A 20,135-nucleotide genomic window follows, 5' to 3' on the forward strand; every position below is an offset into this window, starting at 1 on the left:
AATATATTCTTTGAATTACCAGTCAGAAACTGGCACTATATGGCAGTAGCAAGAAATGAGGGTATTTGTATTCCCAATATACTCTTTGAATTCCCAGTCAGACAATGGCACTGTATACCAGTAGTAAAAATTGTGGGTGCACGTAACCCCAATATATTCTTTGAATTACCAGTCAGAAACTGGCACTATATGGCAGTAGCAAGAAATGAGGGTATTTGTATTCCCAATATACTCTTTGAATTCCCAGTCAGACAATGGCACTGTATACCAGTAGTAAAAATTGTGGGTGCACGTAACCCCAATATATTCTTTGAATTCCCAGTCAGACACTGGCACTATATGGCAGTAGCAAGAAATGAGGGTATTTGTATTCCCAATATACTCTTTGAATTCCCAGTCAGACAATGGCACTGTATACCAGTAGTAAAAATTGTGGGTGCACGTAACCCCAATATATTCTTTGAATTACCAGTCAGAAACTGGCACTATATGGCAGTAGCAAGAAATGAGGGTATTTGTATTCCCAATATACTCTTTGAATTCCCAGTCAGACAATGGCACTGTATACCAGTAGTAAAAATTGTGGGTGCACGTAACCCCAATATATTCTTTGAATTCCCAGTCAGAAACTGGCACTATATGGCAGTAGCAAGAAATGAGGGTATTTGTATTCCCAATATACTCTTTGAATTCCCAGTCAGACAATGGCACTGTATACCAGTAGTAAAAATTGTGGGTGCACGTAACCCCAATATATTCTTTGAATTACCAGTCAGAAACTGGCACTATATGGCAGTAGCAAGAAATGAGGGTATTTGTATTCCCAATATACTCTTTGAATTCCCAGTCAGACAATGGCACTGTATACCAGTAGTAAAAATTGTGGGTGCACGTAACCCCAATATATTCTTTGAATTACCAGTCAGAAACTGGCACTATATGGCAGTAGCAAGAAATGAGGGTATTTGTATTCCCAATATACTCTTTGAATTCCCAGTCAGACAATGGCACTGTATACCAGTAGTAAAAATTGTGGGTGCACGTAACCCCAATATATTCTTTGAATTACCAGTCAGAAACTGGCACTATATGGCAGTAGCAAGAAATGAGGGTATTTGTATTCCCAATATACTCTTTGAATTCCCAGTCAGACAATGGCACTGTATACCAGTAGTAAAAATTGTGGGTGCACGTAACCCCAATATATTCTTTGAATTACCAGTCAGAAACTGGCACTATATGGCAGTAGCAAGAAATGAGGGTATTTGTATTCCCAATATACTCTTTGAATTCCCAGTCAGACAATGGCACTGTATACCAGTAGTAAAAATTGTGGGTGCACGTAACCCCAATATATTCTTTGAATTACCAGTCAGAAACTGGCACTATATGGCAGTAGCAAGAAATGAGGGTATTTGTATTCCCAATATACTCTTTGAATTCCCAGTCAGACAATGGCACTGTATACCAGTAGTAAAAATTGTGGGTGCACGTAACCCCAATATATTCTTTGAATTCCCAGTCAGACACTGGCACTATATGGCAGTAGCAAGAAATGAGGGTATTTGTATTCCCAATATATTCTTTGAATTCCCAGTCAGACAATGGCACTGTATACCAGTAGTAAAAATTGTGGGTGCACGTAACCCCAATATATTCTTTGAATTCCCAGTCAGAAACTGGCACTATATGGCAGTAGCAAGAAATGAGGGTATTTGTATTCCCAATATACTCTTTGAATTCCCAGTCAGACAATGGCACTGTATACCAGTAGTAAAAATTGTGGGTGCACGTAACCCCAATATATTCTTTGAATTACCAGTCAGAAACTGGCACTATATGGCAGTAGCAAGAAATGAGGGTATTTGTATTCCCAATATACTCTTTGAATTCCCAGTCAGACAATGGCACTGTATACCAGTAGTAAAAATTGTGGGTGCACGTAACCCCAATATATTCTTTGAATTACCAGTCAGAAACTGGCACTATATGGCAGTAGCAAGAAATGAGGGTATTTGTATTCCCAATATACTCTTTGAATTCCCAGTCAGACAATGGCACTGTATACCAGTAGTAAAAATTGTGGGTGCACGTAACCCCAATATATTCTTTGAATTACCAGTCAGAAACTGGCACTATATGGCAGTAGCAAGAAATGAGGGTATTTGTATTCCCAATATACTCTTTGAATTCCCAGTCAGACAATGGCACTGTATACCAGTAGTAAAAATTGTGGGTGCACGTAACCCCAATATATTCTTTGAATTCCCAGTCAGACACTGGCACTATATGGCAGTAGCAAGAAATGAGGGTATTTGTATTCCCAATATACTCTTTGAATTCCCAGTCAGACAATGGCACTGTATACCAGTAGTAAAAATTGTGGGTGCACGTAACCCCAATATATTCTTTGAATTCCCAGTCAGAAACTGGCACTATATGGCAGTAGCAAGAAATGAGGGTATTTGTATTCCCAATATACTCTTTGAATTCCCAGTCAGACAATGGCACTGTATACCAGTAGTAAAAATTGTGGGTGCACGTAACCCCAATATATTCTTTGAATTACCAGTCAGAAACTGGCACTATATGGCAGTAGCAAGAAATGAGGGTATTTATAACCCCAATATATTCTTTGAATTCCCAGTCAGACAATGGCACTGTATACCAGTAGTAAAAATTGTGGGTGCACGTAACCCCAATATATTCTTTGAATTCCCAGTCAGAAACTGGCACTATATGGCAGTAGCAAGAAATGAGGGTATTTGTATTCCCAATATACTCTTTGAATTCCCAGTCAGACAATGGCACTGTATACCAGTAGTAAAAATTGTGGGTGCACGTAACCCCAATATATTCTTTGAATTACCAGTCAGAAACTGGCACTATATGGCAGTAGCAAGAAATGAGGGTATTTATAACCCCAATATATTCTTTGAATTCCCAGTCAGACAATGGCACTGTATACCAGTAGTAAAAATTGTGGGTGCACGTAACCCCAATATATTCTTTGAATTCCCAGTCAGAAACTGGCACTATATGGCAGTAGCAAGAAATGAGGGTATTTGTATTCCCAATATACTCTTTGAATTCCCAGTCAGACAATGGCACTGTATACCAGTAGTAAAAATTGTGGGTGCACGTAACCCCAATATATTCTTTGAATTCCCAGTCAGACACTGGCACTATATGGCAGTAGCAAGAAATGAGGGTATTTGTATTCCCAATATATTCTTTGAATTCCCAGTCAGACAATGGCACTGTATACCAGTAGTAAAAATTGTGGGTGCACGTAACCCCAATATATTCTTTGAATTACCAGTCAGAAACTGGCACTATATGGCAGTAGCAAGAAATGAGGGTATTTGTATTCCCAATATATTCTTTGAATTCCCAGTCAGACAATGGCACTGTATACCAGTAGTAAAAATTGTGGGTGTATGTAGCCCCAATTCTATTGCTAGGGGACTTGCAGGGTATTTCTGGGGTGAAGGTGGGGGGGCACACCGTTGGAACGGGTATCGGGGTATATATCGGGTATACGGGAATACACTGACAGTGTATTCCATTCAGGATCCTGGGAAAGCTGGGTTGCGGCGATTGAGCCCGTCAGTGCCACGTTACACTGACAAGCTTCTCCCTGGAATTTAGCTCTTACAAGAGCTGTTGGTTGTCTTCTCCTTCCTATCCTAGCCTGTCCCTGCCTACCCAGAATCTAAGCCCTAGCTAGCTGGACGGAAACCTCCGTCCTCGGTGAATTGCAAGCTCAGAATGACGCGAAGCTGGGCGGCGCTGTTCTTTTAAATTAGAGGTCACATGTTTTCGGCAGCCAATGGGTTTTGCCTACTTTTTTCAACGTCACCGGTGTCGTAGTTCCTGTCCCACCTACCCTGCGCTGTTATTGGAGCAAAAAAGGCGCCAGGGAAGGTGGGAGGGGAATCGAGTAATGGCGCACTTTACCACGCGGTGTTCGATTCGATTCGAACATGCCGAACAGCCTAATATCCGATCGAACATGAGTTCGATAGAACACTGTTCGCTCATCTCTATTTGAAACCGATGAGGATTTTAAGCAGAATTTGGAGAAGAGTGCTCCTTTATTTTGCTTTTATTGGGCAGGGACAAACAAAACCAGTAAGCACTCAACACAGAAACACAAAAAGCAACCCCCAAACTGCAAGGGCCAAAAGAAGAACGTCGCAAACAAATGAGAATAATTACAATGCAGTATAGTATAGCATATCAGTAGAGCCAACGCATAGTGATGAAAGAAAGAAAGAAAGAAAGAAAGAGAAAGAAAGAAAGAAAGAAAGAAAGAAAGAAAGAAAGAAAGAAAGAAAGAAAGAAAGAAAGAAAGAAAGAAAGAAGCCCCAGCAACCATGCCATGAAGGTGAGACCAGTCAAGTCGGATTCAACTCACCTGCTCCCTATACTCCTGGGTTATACCTCTCATTATTTTCAATGTTCTCAGGTCTCAGGCAATTTTCCTGTGGCTGATTACATGACTGTATTGTTCCTGTATGCAGCCACCTTAAAATGGCCAAACATGGCTTGATGGCAGAGCCAACTGAGCATGCACAGGATTTCCATCCCAAATGCAGGCTCGGCCCAGCAATGACGACACGGAGGATACAGTGGAGAAACGCTGCTGAAGAAGATAGAGGCGTCGCTGGAGAGTCTTCAGGTCTTCTGGAGCCAGGAGAGGTAAGTAACAGTGTTTTTTATGTTTCCTCACCTCTCCTGGGCCTCTGATTATTATAATCATACTTACGCCTCTGTTACAGCGTCCATGAAACAAAATACAAGTGTATTATTAATATAATACCATACAGTGGTAGATATATTAGTGTTTTTGCCAAAAAATGAGCTATTGGCTAAAGAACCATCAATATTGTTGTAAATCAGTTTTAGGGTTTCTATTTTGATTAGTGGTTGAATTTACAGAAATAAAATAAGACAAGCAAAGCAAATTCATTGTAATAAAAAGCTATCAATGCATAAATATTGATTTTCTGGCCTGGTGTACTCTATATTTGATTTTACAATGGTATGTGAAGCAGAAGCCTCTAGAACTAGCCAGGCCGCTCATTCTGGCATTATAGTGAATAGACTCATGTCTGTGCTTCTCATTTAATGGCTGGCAACAATGCTTAGGACTACTGAACAGGACATGAAGCCAAACATTACCAGACATTGCCACCACACCCTGCAACTACTACTGTATGAGCACACGTCCATCCATAACGGCACGAGAAAGGGAAACTCTACATGAGACAATTAGCAGGGAGTGGAAACTCTGACATCAAGGCACTACAAATATAACTGGTGAGAATATACTTAGGAGAGGTTTCCACTATGTAGTTATAGTCTATAAATTGGAGATAAATGGCCTGAGTGGATGTCGGCTTCGCTCACTGATACCCATGGCCAAATCAGCTCAAGTAAGCTTAACCATAGGATGTAATGGGCCTATTGGCCATAAAATGTCTCTCAAACCAATAATAGTGATGTGTATGGGCTTTTAATAAGATCAGAAACATTTGAGGCCACAAACAACAAAATAGTGCAGAAATAATATTTTCACTGATATATAGTTACATAATAGATGAGGTTGGATGAAGACATCAAGTCCCCATGTGCACTGGGGCAGGACAGATTTGCCTGTAGACAGCTGCAAGTGCTCTGGCTCTTTTCTGGAATTGCCACCCTATACCCCTCTTTATATGCTTGTGCCACGTTTTTGGTTATTGTTCAGAAAACTGGTGTATAAAAGTTGCAAATTTTGACACATGCCTCATTTTTGCAAAGCGTTGTAAGTTTTGTCCATTGCTGTGCTCTCAGTCCCTCTTTCCCTGTTTTTTTCTATGGCATATATTGTGGGGAGTGGCATTTTAATAGTAAAGCCTTCTCCCTAGTTGGGTTCTAGACACGTGATTGGGGAAACTAAATTTCAGAATATTTAGAACCCTGGCCAGAAGCTGGTAAGGAGAGATGGGTGAACCTTCTGAGGTTGTCCCAATAATGGCAGCAGTCGGTCCAGGCGCAAAGAGAGACGTCGGTGCAAAGTGCCAGGGATCAGGTATAGGAAAGTGTTCAGAACTGGTTGCCGGAGTGCAGATGTCAGAATCAGGCAAAGGTACAACCTGGTGACAGTCAGGACACGAACAGCAGACAGGTATATATCCAGGACTAAGCCAAGGGTCAAATCACAGGTTATGGCTGATATAGTAGGTAAGGTGTTCCTGTTATTCTTTGTTTTTCAGTGCAGAGGAAGAAATCCTGCTCTTCCAGGACGGGATGCCTTCCAATTTTAATGGAGTTTTGCAGAAAGTAAGCAAGTCTGGAATATTGGCAAGAATTAGCTGCAAATGTTCCCTAATACTTAAGCAAAGTTTACTTATGTAACAATATAATATACATTTCTAACTGACCCCAGGCACTGTTGACATTCTAGCAATCCATTTGGAGACCCTTTTGCCTTCCAGAATTGTAATTTCGAATGATTTCAATATACTTGGACATTGGTTTCTGCCGCTCTAAGCAGTAACCAGCCTCCTACGGAGGTGGCAGCATCACATCACATGTGTTTTAAGGACATTTGCCTCTATAATCCCTCCTCAAACTTGGCTTTTGCTAATTGGTACTTTTTACAGAGAAAATAAGAAACTAAGATGAAGAATTTTTCCAATGCAAAAGCTGCCAAAATGAGAGATAAATTAATGGAGTAGGAACACAAGGGAAACAAGCCAAAGCCTTTTGAAATCAAGAAAGCCAGCTAATAAAAACATTATGCAGTTTTTTAACCGTTTCAGCACTAGGGTAGGGTACCATGGGGTACTGTGTCTTATTAGGGAGAGTCAGTAGAGGAGGGGGTTATACTGCCTTGCTTATTATTCCCAGATTATGTTCTTAGGTTTTTATGAAAACCATCCATGATCTATAGGGAGCTACCTTCCGAAAGCTGGCGCTAGAGCTCGTTTCTCTTTTCCACCAATGAGGTCTTATTTGCATATTCCTTACCCATCACTAGGGCATAGAAGTGATCGATGTTACCAGCATTGCTCAATGGTTTGACCTTCCTCACTATACACTAAAAGATAGGGTAGTAGAGGTCACTAGTAAAGTTGAAAGAAGGTGAAATTATCTGAAGTTCATGAAATAGGAGCCGAGGAGATGTTCTAATGTTACAGCAGAGGGCAGAGTTTGCTTCTTAATGTATTGCAAATTCTTAGACAAGTCTTTAATCCATTAAGGATGCAGTTTTTGAGGTTTTTTGCATTTTCATTTATTACTCCCTGCCTTCCAGAACCTATAACTTTTTATTTTTCCATTCACAGAGCCATAATTGAGCCTATTTTTTGCAAGAAAATTATACTTACTAGTAGAACAATTTCATTTACTCTATGTGATGTACTGGGAAGCCAGAGAAAAATTCTGAACTAGGTTTCATTTATGTGACGTGGTCACATATGACCTTGAGATCTGAGAAGTTGACTTCCCATGATTGGAGATGTCTCTGATTGCGGACACTGCCACCAGGTCTCTGCTGTGTAAGGCTTATCATATTGCAGCAAGGGGTTAAATCCATGTTGTCTTATTTCATATTATCTATTTTTGATGACCTAAAGGGAACCTCCTACATTGAAGCTGCAGTTTTGCCTGCAAATTGCATATAACAGAGGGTGAGCTGGGCAGATTGTTATATAGCTTTGGGAGTAAGAGCTCAGTATAACTATCAATGCAGGTCTAGGGGAGTCAGATTGAGGTTCTGATAGACTTTAATTGGCTTTATGGGTTTGACCTTCTGTTTGCGAAGGAAACACTATGTGGACTAGAAAAGTCGAAAGGAGGTTGGTGCTCCAGAGGAGAGCACATAACTTCACAATAAAGTTATCAGAAAGATATTCACATGGTAAGGACATGAAAATTTTGTTTTCTGGACAATGACATAATCCATGCAACACATTCATTTCTGCTCTTCTTATATAAAGGTAGTAGAAGTACCTGATGGTTTTCCAGTTTAGTTTTATATAGTAGGTGTATTCTGATGGCCTTATTAATTTGATTATCAACTGTTCTTGGAGTGTAGAGTATCCTAAGTGAACACCCATGAGAGGTGTAGAAACATAATAAACACTTATAATGACCTCTCCTGAGGTCCCTTCTGGTCTTTTTTGGTGATCTATTGGCCTCCTGGTTCACGCTATGGGTCACAGGGGATTATTATTATTAAGTTATGATGTTATCACCGCTCTCCATATAACCACTGAGGACCAGTCACAGGCTTTAGTGGACCCCTGGCAGCCTGTGATGTTACCCAAGCAGCTAGTAGTGGCTGGAAGACCACCAAAGACCCTAAGTGAGCATAGTAAAGGTGAGTAAATGTTTCTACACCCCCCTTCCCAGATCTCCACTCATTATACTGTGGTCTTAAGAGACCCTAGAGTATAATAGTGATTCATGGGCAGTGAACCACTTGACCTGAGCCCAAAACTTTTGGAAATTTTGGATTGAATACAGTTACATACAAACCAGTTGACTCATTTCTTGTCACTGACTGTAGGGTTGGACCATAAGTAGTTGCATCTAGTAGCTTCACTTTAGACCATTGAGTTTTTATATGCAAGGCTCATAAACTGTCTCATCTGAGATATATTTAGTGCCAATTAGCTTCTGGCACAGTGATGCATCTAGTTCATTATTCTCTATCCTCATAATGGTGTCAAGAAAGTTTATTTCCATATAGGAAGTGGATAGTGGAATAAAACTGATTAAGATAAGATAGTCCTTTAATAGACCCACAGTGGGGAAATTTAATTTTTTTTATTTATTTTTTTAAGATAAGATAAATGCTCAAGGAATATTTTTAGCTTCTGCTTAAACTCTGCCCAGACAAATAAGATATCATCAATGTAACAGCAGTAATCCTGAGACCAACTGGGGCAAGAGAACAGAGAATCACTTGAAATCTTAGTCACAAAAGATTTGTATATTATGGTGCCATTTTATTTCCCATTGCTGTACCGCTCAGTTGTAAGTGTCTATGCAGCTGTCAACAAATAAGAAGTAATTGCAAAATTTCTGTAATCTCCTCCATAAATTCTTACTACACTAGTCCTGTAAATACATAGGTGACTCTGATGAAGAGACCTAAGTAGAGATGAGCGAACAGTAAAATGTTCGAGGTTCGATATTCGTTTCGTATAGCCCCTCAATATTCGACTACTCAAATCAAATATCAAACCCTATTATAGTCTATGGGGGGAAAATGCTCGTTTCAGGGGTAGGCAACGTTCCATCAAATTATACTTAACAAGTCCACGAGTGAGGGTCGGGCTGGATCCTCCGAGAAGTCTTCTCCGTGCATCTTCTGGCTCTGAATTCACTCTGCCAGGCATCGGGCCTGGGCAGAGCCGATTGCGCATGCCCGCACTACAAGCGGACATGCCTAGTCGGCTCTGCCCAGGCCCGATGCCTGGCAGAGTGAATGAAGAGCCGGAAGACGCCGTGGGGAAGCTGCACAGAGAAGACTTTTAAAGGTAGGAGAAGAATCAACGTTGATTGGACGACTGTATAGCATTCGGCCAATCAATGCTGGTTCTGCATCAAACTTTTACATTCGAATAGCGAGTGGTACTTGATCGAATACGAGTATTTTGAATACCGTAGTATTCGATCGAATACCTACTCGATCGAGTACTACTCGCTCATCTCTAGACCTAAGTAGTCCCCAAAGCTATTCAGTTAACCATTGAAAGGTATCAACAACTGATGACTATCGATTTTTTCATTTTTATTTACTGACTTCAGTACAGAGATATTGTTTCGTTACTAAAAACGATGTATACTAGACACTTATGTATAGCCAAATCTTATCTAATAAAGCTTATCAGTCAATTATTACATGAAATACACTTATAAAATTTTATAGCTTTACAGAGCCAGAAAATAATATGAACAAGATCTGACTTGCCAAAAAGATCCGAAGAGATTTCAGGCATACAGGATGTTCCTTGGCTCATCCAAAGAAAGGAAAACATGAGAAAAACATTTATTTTTTAAAATGAAATTATGTTTATTTTTTCAAATTGAATGGTAAGAATATTCCTGAAACGAGAAAAGAAACTTAATATTCCATATGATGTATTGGGAAGCTGATAAAAAATTCAGAATGTGGTGGAATTGGAGAAACACTGTCTGTGCAACTTTCTTACGGGCTTTGTTTTTACGGCTTTCACTGCATAGCCAAACTGACATGTCATGTATCCTATGGGTCAGCATGATTATAGAAATGGAAAATATATATGTTTTGGATTTACCTTTTAACCCCATAAAAACTGCAAAAATTCCAAAACTGCAAAAAAATTTCTTGAAGTCACCATATTCTGACGCCTGTAACTTCTTATATTTCCGTGTACAGGGATGTATAAAGTATCTTTTTTTGTTGTTGCTGTGCTTAGAGATGAGCGAGTAGTACTCGATCGAGTAGGTATTCGATCGAATACTACGGTATGTATTCAAAATACTCGTACTCGATCGAGTACCACTCGCGGTTCAAATGTAAAAGTTCGATGCAGAACCAGCATTGATTGGCTGAATGCTATACAGTTGGCCAATCAATGCTGGTTCTTCTCCTACCTTTAGAAGTCTTCTCCGTGCAGCTTCCCCGCGGCGTCTTCCGGCTCTGAGTTCACTCTGCCAGGCATCGGGCCTGGGCAGAGCCGACTGCGCATGCCCGCTTGTAGTGCAGGCATGCGCAGTTGGCTCTGCCCGATGCCAGGCAGAGTGAATTCAGAGCCGGAAGACGCCGTGGGGACGCTGCACGGAGAAGACTTCTCTGAGGATCCAGCCCGACCCTCACTCGTGGACTTAGTAAGTATAATTTGATCGATCGTTGCCTACCCCCGAAACGAGCATTTTCCCCCCATAGACTATAATAGGGTTCGATATTCAATTCGAGTAGTCGAATATTGAGGGGCTACTCGAAACGAATATCGAACCTCGAACATTTTACTGTTCGCTCATCTCTAGCTGTGATCACTTTTTATCAAAATTTTTATGAGAGGTAAAAAAGAAGAAAATGTTGCTTTGGCTCTATAGATTTTTTCACCTTATGGGAAAAATATTTTGTAATAATATAATAAGTTGGTAAGACACAGGGATACCTAATGTGTATGTGTTTCAATTTATTTAAGTTCTTTTATATGTGCTGTAGGGAAAGGGCGGTGATTTCTATTTTTAATTCCCTTATATCTATATATTTTGGGGGGGTTTAGCTATCGGTTTAGACCCCTCAGGAGTCTTGAATCCCAGGGCTTCTGATCACTAATACAATGCATTTTAATTTAACGGCACTCGTATTACAGGCTGCATATAGTAGTCTATAATACAACTCTATGCCAGATAAGCCTGGGCGCCTTCAATAGCCTCTTGTTCAGAGGCCAGGGATCCACCCCAAAAAGTTGGTGCCCATGTTCTGCTGGGCAAATAGTACCTTGGTCAGGGTGATTGGCAGTAGCTACCGTTCCTTTGCATGTGGTGAAGTCCATCTGTTCCAAAAATAGACATAAATATGGGTTAGGTAAGGGCGGTTTCACATCTGCGCCCAGTCTCCGCTTTCGGGTTTCTGTCTTCTGCCGAGAGAAACTGGACAGGAGACGGAAAACTGGCGGTCAGTTTTCAAATTCATTCACTTGAATGCCCATGAGCGTCTTCCGCTTCTCCGTAGTGAAATAGGTTTTTTTTTAACCAGATACAAAGTCCTGCATGTCCGACTTTGTGTACGATTAAAAAAAACAGTTTTGCCGCGGAGAGGTAGAAGACGCACACGGGCCGTCACTTTGCAAACTAATTCAAGTGAATGGGTTTAAAAACTGACCGCCGGGTTTCTGTCTCTTCTCCAGTGTCTTGGGACAGAAAACAGAAACCTGAAAGCGGAGACTGGGCGCAGGTGTGAACTTGCCTTCTGTCTCAACTGGATGAATTGATAGCAGTTGCACATGGAGTTATTACTTTAATAGGTTCTCAGGCAGGTCATCAAAATCATGCCATATTGAAGGTGTAAAGATGTCCATAGGTCTCTGGATTCAGTAGGGATCAGCCATATTGGGCATCTTGCTTCTGGATTTTTAGCTTTTACTAAGAGTGTCACTTTAGAAAGAAGTATAGAGGTATATTTTGCTGTAACAGTCAAGGACTGCAAAACTGTACTAATTTAAAAATTTCTCTCTGTATATAATTCTGGATTTTTGAGAAATGTCATTATACAGGTGGCTAACATGAGTCATGAACCAGCTGGATAATACATCTAGCCAAGCTGATTCTAGTTCAACTGAATATTGTTTTTTTCATGTTCTTTCTATTAGTCTCATGTTATTGGTTGTCTAATGTTAGGTTAGAGCACATGTCTACTTTCAAATACTTTGGGGAAGGTTTACTGTTAGTCAGTTTTCACTTATACTAGACAGTGTCAAAAGGTGGCAGATTTATCAAAGTGGTTGGTACTGGGTGATAAAACTATCAAGATGCCTAAAATGTAAGTTGTATTGATATCATCTAAAACCAATTCTAATAAGTAAAGGGCCTACCGTGTTTACCCGAAAGTAGGAAACCCCCGAAAGTAAGGCATGTGGGAGGTTCTGTTGAATTGCCTAATGTAAGGCATCCCCGAAAATAAGGCATGTCCGGCAGTGGTGGGCGGGGCTTCTGGGGCGGGGCTTAGCGGAACTTTCATGGGTGGAGCTTAGCAATCCCCACTTCACTGACACAGCAGCTGTGCTCTGTGTTCCCTGTGTTCCTCTTGTTTGAACACGCTGTCCTGTAGTGGAGCATTGACATATATATATATATATATATATATATATATATATATATATATATATTCCATTAAAGTATTTTGCCATCAATTTTCCAGATGCTGCCGGATTGCACTTCTGAAACCCTGAATTAGAGACGGTGCGCTCCTTAGGGAGACCGTTGCTCCCTACTTTGTTAGTGCTATTACAGCACTATATGCTTGTATACCATACACATACTATACACATATATCAGCATTTTATGTATTAGTATTGGTATTAGATGATATTAATATATTATTAAAAGTTACCTTTTAGGCATCTTTATTGGTTTCAGTGCTAGTTTTGGCCTATTTTCTTGGATGCCTACCCTGGGGCATATCCAAGAGTATATCCAACTTCAGTGATAGTCTTGGATGGTAAAGTGAATTTTTTCGAACATCTATTTTACATTTACACCATATATTGGCTTAATTTGATACAAAAACAAGTCCTAGAATTTTGGTACCAGTCTGGCACACTTTGTTGGAATTTAAGCCCCACCCCTTTCTTAATAAATCTCGTATCTTTTTTGCTGACTTCAATCTCTTGTCCATCAAGTTCGAAAAAAAAATTTAGGCAGGCCATTTTAGAACATAGTGAGTCAGAATTACGACACATTTAGTTTAGTAATCCTCTCCACCTTCCTGCTTCTTTCTCTCTTTTCGTCCCTTTTACTATTTAGGATTGTGATCCGTCCATATGAACATAATAAGCTCGCACCAACAACTGGTAGGAGGTTGTTTTAAAGTATATATAGAATTGCCAATACATATAGTGATATTTTTTAACCAAATTGTAACAAATTGCATCTTTGCAAACAATTTTGTGTTTCCCTTTTATAAATAAATGGAAATTTGACAACAGCCGTGTTTATTGTGCTCATTCCTGGCAGGGTTCTGCCTTCTAGAACCTCATTACTTTATACTAAGAGCTGGGAGAAAAGCATTTCACATTGTTGTCTGTGATAGTGTCTCAACTATTAAACCCTATTAATTGTGATTTACAGAACAACGATCAAGTGCCAATCGCAGTTGTCTGAGATGAGAACTGTGTGAACTCTGGAGGGTGGGCATGAGCACAAAAAGTGGAGTCACTTGTGTACAATTAATAGGAGGGTGCGGTGATTTGTCTGTGTTAAGCTGCTTCAGATAGTCAGAATTTACTGTTGCAGTGGTTGGGCCATCTGCGCCTCAACCAAATTTAGATCGCCACAAAACCCTAGAACCATGGGAGGTCGATGTATTACAGCTGTTGGAAGTTGGATTTAGGCAGCAGCTGCTCATTGGGCTGGGATGTGAAAAATTGCAAAAAGTGCATGTGATAAACACATTCATTAACAAAACTGAATTGAAATAGGCACATTTTGATCCTTTTATTTTGCCTTCCTTGCCACTTTCTAAAAAAATGTGCATGGTTATTACATGTGGAGTGGCAGGTTCTTCACAGCCCAAGACATTTAAGAATACATATGCCAGTATTGGGGTTACATAACTCCTAATATCTACCCCAGCTCCTGACACACACACTCTGTACAGTGTTGGATTGGGACACTAGAACCCACCAGTAAAATTTACACTGGGCTCCCTCTGTACAGCTACATGTAAATATAACTTAACATCCTTTAGCAAATTTCTAAAGAGGCACAAAGATACACTACTGTTAGTGGTGGCCTGCTGCCTAGTCCTGTTGGACTGTTTTTGTCCTGACCTATAGTTAACTGTTTTATGCTGACCTACACTTGTACACTTGAGTATGGGACCAGAGAGGGTCCCGAAATACATTGTGTGGAAGGGTAAGAGGGTTGCAGTAGGAGATGCGGTTTAGTGTGAGTGTAGGGTCCCAACCCTGTTTGTCATCAATAATGGAACGTCACACAGTAGGATGTGCCAAAAAATTCTCAGTGTTTCATTCAGTATTCAAGTAGAGTTAAAGTAGTGAAACGTTTTTCGGTACAGTGAAGTACCTTCATCAGACTCTTTGTATAGCTGTAGCACAATGTGCACCGTATAATAAAATGCGATAGTGTAGCCACTGGATTCTCCGCACGTATGCCTCGCAGGGTCCGCTGGAGTTAATCAAATTGGTGGTCAGTGGTGAAGACGCGGCACCAGGGGAAAAGCTGTAGCGCTGTTGAAAAGGGCGCCTTTCCAATAAAGGAATTCTATCAAGACATTTGAGAGTAAGCACGGATATTTATTAGAGATGAGCAAGTAGTACTCGATCGAGTAGGTATTCGATCAAATACTACGGTATTCGAAATACTCGTACTCGATCGAGTACCACTCGCTATTCGAATGTAAAAGTTCGATGCAGAACCAGCATTGATTGGCCGAATGCTATACAGTCGGCCAATCAACGCTGGTTCTTCTCCTACCTTTAAAAGTCTTCTCCGTGCAGCTTCCCCGCGGCGTCTTCCGGCTCTGAATTCACTCTGCCCAGGCCCGATGCCTGGCAGAGTGAATTCAGAGCCGGAAGATCAGTGGCGGATCCAGGGTTTGCAGGGCCCTGGGAAATTGACTTTGGCGGGGCCCTACTTACTGGGGGGTCTCGCACTTCTAACCTGTACTTCCCAACTGTTGAAGACTAGAAAGAGGGAACAAAACGTGCGGCAAATTAGGCCCCGCCCACTTTTATGTTGACTCCACCCATTCTCATTCAATTTTCATGTGACTCCACACAGTATAATCCTCCTACAGTCACCCATAAATTATATGTCCCCCCTCCATCTCTCCCCCATTTTCATATACACCCTTCATCTACCCCTAGTTTCATGTCCCCCCCCTCTATCTCTGTCCCCAGTTTCATGCCATTCTCCCCCTTTATCTGCCCACAGTTTCATTTCCCCCCCGTCTCTGCCCCAGTGTCATGCCGTTCTCCCCCCTTCATCTGCCCCAGTGTCATGCCGTTCTCCCCTCTTCATATGCCCCAATGTCATGCCATTCTCCCCCCCTTCATCTGCCCCAGTGTCATGCCATCCCCCCTTCATCTGCTTCAGTGTCATGCCGTTCTCCCCCCCTTCATTTGCCCCAGTGTCATGCCATTCTCTCCCGTTCATCTGCCCCAGTGTCATACCGTTCTCCCCCTTCATCTGCCCCAGTGTCATGCTGTTCTCCCCCCTTCATCTGCCCCAGTGTCATGCCGTTCTCCCCCCTCCATCTGCCCCAGTGTCATGCTGTTCTCTCCCCCTCTATCTGTCCCAGTGCCATGCCGTTCTCCCCCCTCCATCTGCCCCAGTGTCATACTGTTCTCACACACACACACACACACACACACACACTGTTAGGAGTATTTAGGTTCATTGCTTTCTATTTTTCTTACCTGGGGAGTTTTTGGCTGCGCGGTGTCTGGGGTGGCATCCTGGCGCTGCGGGGTTGTCCTGTCGTGGGTATTGGTGCACACCTTCTGACTTGCACGCGCGCACTGTTGGTAGGCAGTTTTATTTCCTGGTTGATTAGTCTGTCCTCCCATTTGCACCTGGGAGGAGTGGTCTCTACTCTGTATTTAAACCCATGCCTCCCATGGTTCTGTGCTGAGTGTCGCTTTTACAGAGCTAGGCCTTAGCAGGAGGAGTAGGTGGTTATCTTGGATAGAGGAAGTTCCGTGGTTGGTTTTTGGGAGGTTTGGGTGAACGAGTTGGTTTGTCTTTTCACCAATCCTTCCTCTGTGTGTAATTGACTGTGTGAGTGAATTGCCTTATCCTTTGATTTCTACTCAGTTTCCCTGTGTTTGTTTCCTAGTGTAAGGTTCCTTCCCATATTGGTTTGGGGGAATCCTTTCCCACGTTTTCCTGTGTGCTGCTTGTGTTGTTAGTCAGCGCACACCCTTGTCAGTCCCTGTCAGTAGCAGCTTCACTTGTTCGTTAGGGGTGACCCCCTTTAGTCTCCAGTCCCTAGAGATCTTATAGGGCATTCCTTCTCCCACTTCCCTCTAGGCCTACGGTATCAGTGAGAGAGGAGCTGTCGGGGTCAGGCTTAGCCTGAGAACAGCCGACCCACACCCGTGAGGCAGGGACCGGGTTAGCTAGTGGGAGTAGTGCAGGGCAAGATTTCCTACTGCTATTCCTTAGCCCCGTTGCAGCTACCTGGACTGACATAACAGTACACTCAGCCGTAAAAAAAAAAAAAAAAAAGGAAAGGTTCGTTTGCATTATGACGGACCTGAAACAGTTGTACCAGGCGGTGCAGCAGATCTCCACTGAGATGGAGGGGATCAAGCTACGAATGGATGCCATCCAAGCTTCTGGCGTATCTCAAGTACAGCAGTTGGCTCAACACACAGCCTCTCAGGTGGAGGGCATACAGAGGCAGGTGAGTAGCGCCCCTGTGGGTCAGCCTCTGGAGCCAAAAGTCAGCTTACCTGAACCCTTCCGAGGTAAGAGGTCAGATTTTTTCCGATTTCAAAAGGACTGTCTTTTGTATTTCCGGCTACGGCCGTTTTCCTCCGGTTCTGAGGTACAGAGAGTTGGGATTATTATTACTTTATTGAGAGATGATCCCCTCATCTGGGCACATTCGTTACCAGCCTACTCAGCTTGCTTACTAACAGTAGAGGCGTTTTTCTCCACAATGGGGTTACTGTATGACGACCCAGACAGGGTACGCACGGCTGAGTATAACCTACGACGTTTGGTGCAAGGGGATCACGCTATAGAGAAATATTGCACAGAGTTTCGTAGGTGGGCAGCAGAAGTACACTGGAATGACCCCGCTCTACTTAGTCAGTTTGAGACAGGACTCTCAGACCAGGTTAAAGACCATCTAGTTTCTCACCCTGTTCCGGGAGATCTAGATGAGGCCATGCAGCTGGCAATTAGAGTTGGACGGCGCCTCCGGGAGCGTGGAGACAAGAGTCCTGGGGGGGTTAGCCCTCCTCAATTCTCTGTTTTTAGAGAGGACCCGGGGGACCAACCCATGCAGATTGGGGCCACTGTGCGAAGTGCTAGACCCAAGAGTGAAGGGTCCCGCACAGTACGCTGTTTTGTGTGTGGAGGGATGGGACATGTAGCAAGGGTATGCCCCTCCAGAGAATGGTTCGCCAAGGAGAGTAATAACTCCAGGTCTATTGAGGGTAAAGGGAGAAAACCTACTAAGGAGGGAGGTGTGTATGTTTCCTGTACTCAGACTGCCGGGTTGACCCTTGATGGATGGGTAAATGGGCAGAAGTGCCGGATTTTGGTTGATTGTGGTTCGGCAGTCAACCTTATTGACTCAGAGTTTTGCGAGCAACTAAGGGTGAGTCCTTTGGTCTTGAAGTCTCAGATACCGGTGTGGGCTATTGATAAGACCCCTCTACAGCAAGCTGTCATCTCCAAACAGGTGGAGGGTCTGGAGTTTATTGTGGGTGGCCACAGGGAAGAGATTAACTTGTTCTTATTGTCTAAGTTACCAGCACAAGTAGTTTTGGGGTGGCCCTGGCTGAAGCAGCATAACCCTATTATCAACTGGGAGACCGAGTCAGTAGTTTCTTGGGGGCAGGGGTGTAATGGTCGATGTCTGCCCATAGCCGTTATGTCTTTGTCTATAGACAATTTGCCTCAAGAAATATGTGAGTTCAGGGAGGTCTTTGAGGAAAGGGCAGCCAAGACATTACCACCACATCGCACCTATGATTGCTCAATTAAATTTATACCAAATGCAGTGTTACCCAAGACAAGGTTGTACAATCTCACTATTCCGGAGAGGGAGGCGCTCAAGGAGTATATTGAGAGGAGTCTAGAGGTGGGGCATATTCGCCCATCTAAGTCCCCAGTAGCAGTGGGGTTTTTCTTTGTAAAGAAGAAAGATGGAGGGTTGCGCCCTTGTTTGGATTTTAGGGAGATTAATAAAATCACGGTGCGGAATCCCTATCCCATCCCGTTGATCTCGGATCTATTCAGCCAGATTACGGGAGCTCGCTGGTTTAGTAAAATAGATTTACGTGGGGCGTATAACTTGCTGAGAATCAAGAAGGGGGATGAGTGGAAAACAGCGTTTAACACACCCCTAGGACACTTTGAGAGTCTGGTGATGCCTTTTGGTCTAACCAATGCGTCCGCGTTTTTTCAGAATTTTATTAATGATGTACTAAGTGCCGTCATAGGGAGGGGGGTTGTGGTCTATCTGGACGATATACTCATTTACACCCCGGATTTGGAGACTCATTGGGAGAGAGTGAGAGAGGTTTTAGATCTCCTGAGGGTTAACCAATTAAGTGCTAAGCTGGAGAAATGTGTGTTCGCGGACAATAAATTATGTTTCCTTGGCTATATCCTATCGGACAAGGGGTTCGAGATGGACCCTGAGAAGGTCAGGGCAGTCTTGGAGTGGCCGCGACCTGAGAACCTAAAGGCGGTCCAACGGTTCTTGGGATTCTCCAACTATTATCGCCAGTTTATTAAGGGATTTTCTGAGGTTGTGAAACCCATCTCGGACTTGACTAAGAAGGGGGCTGACTGTGCTAAGTGGTCGCCAGAGGCGCTAGCCGCGTTTGAAGAATTGAAGAAGCGATTCTCGTCCGCTCCCATTTTGAGACAGCCGGATGAGAGGTTGGCTTTCCGAGTGGAGGTGGATGCCTCCTCGGTGGGGGTGGGAGCAGTACTTTCTCAGGAGTTCGAGGAGGGTACGCATCCCTGTGCCTTCTTTTCTAAGAAATTCTCTGCCTCTGAACGGAATTATGACATCGGAGATAGGAAACTACTGGCAATAAAACTAGCGTTCGAACATTGGCGTCATTTCCTGGAGGGGGCCAGAAGGCCAGTCCAGGTATTTACTGATCACAAGAATTTGGTTTATCTTGGGTCGGCGAAGAGATTAAATGCACGGCAGGCCAGATGGGCTCTATTTTTTTGCGCGGTTCCACTTTACAGTGACTTATGTGCCAGGTTCGAAGAATGTTAAGGCTGATGCTTTATCCCGGTATATGTCGACCGAGGAGGAACGAGAGGCGCCTGCCACTATTCTTGGGGATGGAGTGGTGGTAGCAGTATTGGGCGCGAAATTGGAGAAGGCCTTGATCGAAGCGCAACACGCTGCACCTTCCAAGATACCTAGAAACAAGCTGTTTGTTCCAACTACTCTCCGACAAAGTCTCCTGAGGGAGTGTCACGAGTCGGTTCTTGCTGGTCACCCGGGGGTTTCAGAGACCATGAGATTGGTGTCTAGGAATTTTTGGTGGCCACGGTGGAGTAGGGATGTCTTACAGTTTGTTCAAAATTGTTCGGTCTGTGCAAGAGCCAAGGCGTCGCATACCCGTCCCCACGGTCTTCTACATCAATTGGAACCTCCTAAGGCACCTTGGACTCATCTGTCTATGGATTTCATC

This window comes from Leptodactylus fuscus, chromosome 8 (assembly GCF_031893055.1).
Source record: "Leptodactylus fuscus isolate aLepFus1 chromosome 8, aLepFus1.hap2, whole genome shotgun sequence".
NCBI lineage: Eukaryota > Metazoa > Chordata > Amphibia > Anura > Leptodactylidae > Leptodactylus > Leptodactylus fuscus.